The sequence below is a fragment of the Anneissia japonica genome, unplaced genomic scaffold, assembly GCF_011630105.1.
Source record: "Anneissia japonica isolate Jap-2015-1 unplaced genomic scaffold, ASM1163010v1 scaffold1594_len1068242_cov183, whole genome shotgun sequence".
NCBI classification, from domain to species: domain Eukaryota; kingdom Metazoa; phylum Echinodermata; class Crinoidea; order Comatulida; family Comatulidae; genus Anneissia; species Anneissia japonica.
Genome location: NW_022722535.1, coordinates 675,108 through 681,508, shown reverse-complemented (window position 1 = coordinate 681,508; position 6,401 = coordinate 675,108). Strand labels below are relative to the sequence as shown.

The 6,401-nt window shown below is 34.4% G+C and overlaps 1 protein-coding gene across 1 annotated transcript in view; it reads left to right on the top strand.

Moving 5' to 3' along the window:
- Nucleotides 1-4,627: 4,627 nt before the first annotated feature.
- The window catches only part of LOC117111943 (muscarinic acetylcholine receptor M3-like), a 73,374-nt gene continuing 71,600 nt past the window's right edge, over nucleotides 4,628-6,401 (top strand). The window contains exon 1 of the mRNA XM_033254991.1: nucleotides 4,628-4,739. The gene's annotated coding sequence lies outside the window, so the exon portion shown is untranslated. The remainder of the gene's footprint in view (nucleotides 4,740-6,401) is intronic.

Below are 6,401 nucleotides of genomic sequence, written 5' to 3'. Positions count from 1 at the left end.
CATAGTCATCAACATTATTAATATCGTCATCATCATAATCCTCATCATCTTCATTATTATCATTATCATCTTTGTCATAATACTCATCATCACCGTCATTATTATTATTATCATTATCATCGTTATCATCTTCTTTATTCTCATGGTCATACTGATCATAATCATCATAATAATCATATCATCATCGTGTACTTCCTTTATTAACTGTAATGATGTGCGTGCCACATTTTCAATTATATATGCTAACCATTCTTGTTGTATGCCCACGGTACGTGCAACTATGACGTCAATGAATGTGAGAATATCACGTGATTAACGAAATAACCACGTGTCAATTAAATTTAATGTATCTTAATGTGAAGTAGTGAGGAGAAACCGAGTGTTCAATCTGGAGAGAAAGCAAACTGCTCCGAGACTATCGCGCAGTGATGAATAAGAGTAATTACTAATAGACTAGGAGCAAACATTGGGACAATCGTCGTGTAATTATAAAAATGCCCCAAAGCGGTCTATTTCATAAGCTGATCTAAGGACACAATTGGTTCTTTATACAGTATTATATGTTATATGTTATGTATATATTAGTTCCCGCTAGTTACGTAAACATGAGCCATACTTGTGATCTTTAACTCATTTCCATGTTCTCAATTTTGTGCAGTTTTAAATATATATCCTTCCAACCTATTCTTAGGTTTTATGACCTTAGGTTGTTCATCTAGCGCCATTTTACCCTCACCTCGTGTTCACATACCCATCACGATACTATTTTTATAATTTTAAAGTCCACCCTTCTGTCACGCACATCTACCAGTCCCCTCCCGCCCAACATAGGCCTATCCAATACCCATCGACAGGAATCAACATTAAGCCTACTATTACGGCCTCTCTATCCCAAACCCATCTCAATTAGTTGATTGGCGATGAGTAACAAAGAAATATAGTTATCTAAAATCACATTTACATTTAAAGGAGCTCCAGTGACTGACCACACCACATTAATAACTGCATTCTACATCTGAAACCGGGCATCCACTGCGTCTTACCACGTACTACCGTCGACCGACGAATCTAACTCCGCTTCTTGTGAGCGCTAGACAACACGACGCCGTTTGCTGACTATGGGTGGCAGTCTGAACGGATCGTCATTAAAAACGATCCGTTGAGCGCGCGTGGTGGCGTTGCGTTCTCCATAAAATCGCGTCAGCCTACGACCGTCGGGCGCAGTATCCATCTAGCTTAAGTCCATCTAGCTTAAGTCCATCTAGCTTAAGTCCATCTAGCATGGTAATAGATGATGTCCATTCATTCTGACAGCTTTGTCCAATATAATAGCCCTCCCGATATCTAGGTATTAACTTCCCAAGATGCTCGTTACACCTTAAGTATCACATTGTGGCGGTTGCATGAAAATCGACCGATCCATATAATAATACTAGCATCATCTCACTGAGGAAATTTCTTGATATGATCTGAGGCTCATGTTTCATCGGCAAGGCAAGAGGGATGTGAAATGTTATTAAAATTTACCGGTTGAGTAAGAAACGTGGACTAAATAAACTCAAGAATATGAAATTTAATTATTAGAACGAAACTAGGATACTCGTCGGAACAAAACAGAGACCGGAGTTGTATACGTCGTGTTGAATAACATACTATTAATAACCGAAAGGAAAATCAAAATACTAATTAATAATAAACATCCTAGTATAATTGGTTATGTTACGCAAGTAGTAAATTTTCATATAAAATTCTGCTGATGCTCTATTTGTAACATGATCGCAACTGCAACAAAATCATTTTATTAATTTTTTTTTTCAATAAACCGGTGATCGGGTTAAAGGGTTTTCATTTCATTGAATTTTAAATAAAGCTTATTATGAAATCGCCAGACAGACTTTTTATCACTCACAAATCCATCTCAATTAAGGATACGCATTAACAGAAACACATTTTACAGAATTTCCTTGTTGGATTTAGTGCTCTATCTGTATTTAGTTACCGTATGTAGACATAATGTAACAACATGTTTATTTCATGGAAGCACATCAAAAATCAAAATGCCGGTATAATAAGTATAACGGCCTTTTAATGTTTATGCTATTATTGTGAAGTGGTAGAATTTATGTGCATGTTTTCTGTAAATGTAATGGTTTGCATAAGAAAAAGTGTTGTATTATGTTTCCTGACGTCTTGAAGATGTAGGCAGAGGGTGAAAACCATAACAGAAGTGTGTACAAAGTCTGAGCTACGGAGATAATGATTATGACGGGAGAAAAGGGTTGAACGATCGTAAGATAATCGTAAGATGCTGACAGAGGTTTAAATTGTTAAATGGATACCACACTTGAGGTGTGGATAGAAGGTTTGACGCGGATACATTTTTTAAATATACAACAAAGTAGGCCCGTAACCAGGATTCTTAAGGAGAGGTTTGATGTAACAGACAGAGGTCCAATTAGTAGGGAACAAGGGAAAAAGTGGCTATATAGGTTGTAGGCGTGGTGAATTTCATCAGTGGGGGTTCTCTCAAAAAGGAAGTTTGACCGAACCATGGAAACTTCCTGATTACGACGTATGTCAACAGAGGATCAAAATTATAGATTTCAAGTGAAACGGACCTCCGTTTTACGTGTAGGATGCATCCTACACGTAAAACGGAGGGTTCAGATACACAATAATCTGTTAAAATTCGCCGTCACATCTCTAGCGACCACTGACCACTGGAAATAATCAACGCTAAGATCGATGCAAAATATGGATTACACAATTATGGTCACACGGTGGCCTTAGGTCGAATCAATTAAAACAAGAACAGTAATTAATCAAAACCATTATATACATTATATTATTATTAATTATTATTATGTACTGGTGAAATAAAGATTGATTGATTTCTATATAGTCTTAACACCAATGGACATCACTGATGAGTAGTCTGTTTTATATAGGGTCAAACACATACAATGTCCTCTTTCTATGTCGTCATCTATATATATATATATATATATATGTATTTGTATATTTATTTATATATAAGAAGAAGGGTTCTAATTGATAGGGATTATTGTTGTATGTTATTATTATATTGAGATCAATAAAGTTCATTGAAATGTATTTACCTCTACTTCCTACAACGATGCTTGCTAATCCTGTTTTGCAATAAATAATTAATTATAAATTAACGTCACGAAACTATTTAACTAATCTTTATTGGCGCCGGTATTTCCTTTGTAATATATACTTACAAAACGTGGAACAAGGTAATTGGTAAATGACGTTATAATTTCTGGGATATAATTAAATCCGGTGTCATTGGCCTAATGCTTTTATTTTTTGATGATTCTGTATTTTCTCTACGAAAGTTCAGCTTTGAAATTATAAAAAACTTTTTCCTTGAAATCAATTGTAGTTGTAGCAGCAATAAGGGTATATAATTTTCACCACACTAACCGATTAGTTACATGTGTCTTGAATCGGAGTTTTTGGAAAGTTGCTGTATACAACATGAAAATAATTACACAGGCCAATAATTGAATGTTGTCATTAATATATCCAATAGTTGACTTCTAGAAAAAGTAATGTATATTATACTTAACGATATTAACTTTACCATGCAATTAAAAAACTAAGCCGAGAGATTCTTTGAAAATGCTCTATTTTACGGGAAATCTAAAAGTATTTTTAATATAAATATGAAAAATACCAACGCAGTTTATACGTTAGAAAATGTTAGGAGCATTTGTACATATTAAATAGATATAGCGGAAATAGGACAGTGCGTAATAGATACATTGTTCTGCTTTGGGGTCCATAATTAAGAAAAATTGGTATTTTGCTGATTTGATACTTTTAATACAATTTTGGCATCGTCCGAAGTGTCCTTTCCCTTACAAGTGTTTTGTTTTAATGGGAATTAAAAAAAAAGAAACAAAAACTTTGGCCTAATTGTTCTTCGCCTCGTTAAAAATTTCTCCTTTATAGGGGTTTCAGTATGCGAAAAGAGGGTTGACTACAGTATAGGATTGTATGATGTTGACGAGGCTAGGTGTGAGCTCCGTCTATGTATCGTCATATTTGACGATTTGTATTTTTTCGATGGTCGCTTTAATGATGAGGCACCAGAATAACTGATCTTTACGACCATAGTTATCATTGAATGCCTGTGTGCTTTAAAATATAGACATTGTAGGTAATTTTGTTAAAACATCATTGTATAATGTACACCATAACGTAAATTAATTGTATATAATACGCTATCAGAACTAGATCATCGATGATAGCTCACATCGTTTGGACTGCCACTAATTTGCCTAACGCTTACTTGACTAAGCTCACAAAACCATTTATAGTTTAATTTCTATAATCACTCTCATACTCTACTTCAGTAAATAGGTTTATGTCACTTAACTTTGCCAAGCAAATACTATCATCGTATGAACCTATCCTATGTTTTATTCCAAATTCTACTACACGTCATTTGTGTTTGAACTGTACGATCAATCGAGCTAAAGCAGTATTTAAATGAGAATCGGTGAAATGCCTCCCCCATGCGTGAAATGTACTAGGCGAGATCGCGAGTATAAAGGCTTGTGTACGCTATTGTAGGAACAGTGTGCGTATCAGAGTAGCGAAAGGTAGTGGCCAGTTTAAGGCGATAACACTACGTCGTGTCGAAAACTCACTCTGGATCATTATGTGTTACTATGTTTATTGATGGACGGTTACCTGCAGAAAACTTAGTAAGTTCATTAGCTCTGTTATTTTATACATCTCTACGCTCCATTTTAAACGAATTTATGTATATAGTTTAAATCGATATAATGTAGAATTTTAGAATACATAACCAGCAATATCATAATTCGAGAAATTAACGCATGCGTATCACGCGATACCAATTCCGCGTTATAGACGAGATCATAAACGCACAGTTTTAAAAAATATAGGACTGCAATGCTGAGTATGAGGTAACCCGTTTCCTAATTTGCTAAGTTCGAAGTATGTAGTGAGATAAAGTAAGACATCACAAGTACTGGTGAAAGTCTTCATTACTATTATAGATGATACAGTGCCCAATGGATGCCATAAAATACTTACTTAATTAAATGCAATAAAGAAGATTGTCTGAAACTAATTTACAAATTAGTTGAATCACTTTAAAAGCCATAAATTCGCAATTTAGTGCGATTAAGTGTAGCGAAGCGGGCCATTGATATATTTTGCTAATGATTAGCCTGTGAAACGCATACGGATTATTGGGAGTTAATTTGAGATCTGTTGATGGTCAACTGTTTACTATCCATTCCGAAGCCCTCCACCCGAAGTGTTGTATTAATCATTAGGTTAAGAGTTCTTGGAACATAGTGGTTTCCCGACTGGTTTCTCGTGTAGCTTTTTACTTAACTGATGAACTACGCATATTGTTTCTAAACGAGTGATATATATTTTGTACGTTATTCATTTTAGCTCTATGATCGCATTAATGGCCTACATACCAATGTCTACTAATTACCACCACCACCATTATTATTATTATTATTATTATTATTATTATTATTATTATTATTATTATTATTATTATTATTATTATTATTATTATTATTATTATTATTATTACTATTATTACTTTACATTACTGTTAAATAACTATAATATGGACACGTTTCATTCTCACCTGTGTACGTTAGTCAAGATTATATTGGTCTTTTAACCAGGGAGTTGTTCTCTATAACATACACCCCAAAGCGCACTACCGTTTTTCCACAGTTAGAACCTGTATGCATATTTCAACATTAGGCCTAGGCCTACATGCCTGTGTACAAACATATACCAATTACTTATTTAACGTGTATAATATTTCCCATTATAATTACATTCTGTCAAAGCGAGCTTGTCAAATCATACAGATACCAATTACAGATAGCAGGCCTACTTGTCACGTAATTATATTATTGTTATCTTAGCCATTAGAATGAATAAGGCAAAGTGCATGATAATAACATACCGTTACAAGACTGCTCTTTTTTCTCTCTGTTAATTTCATGTCTGATAATTTTACCATCCTCTAATTTCATGTTTACTTGATAGTTACTCCAATATAGGTCTACTCGTCGATGGTTGCATATCAGTACTTATATGACGCACATATAGGCTTAACATAATATGCGCAAGAACAGAAAGAGGACGAAAATGGAATGTATATTTTTAATACAGACAGAAAGTAAAACAGAGGAGGCAAAAATGGGAAAATTTTGAATTTGCTCACTGGTAGTGAGTTGCATAGATTCAGGCCGGTAACTGCAAATGACCTATCTAGTCTTAGTATACCCGACTCTACCTATATGAAGTTTAGAATTTTCACTTTCAATATTGCCCTTTGTACTTTATTCAGTATCGATATACAG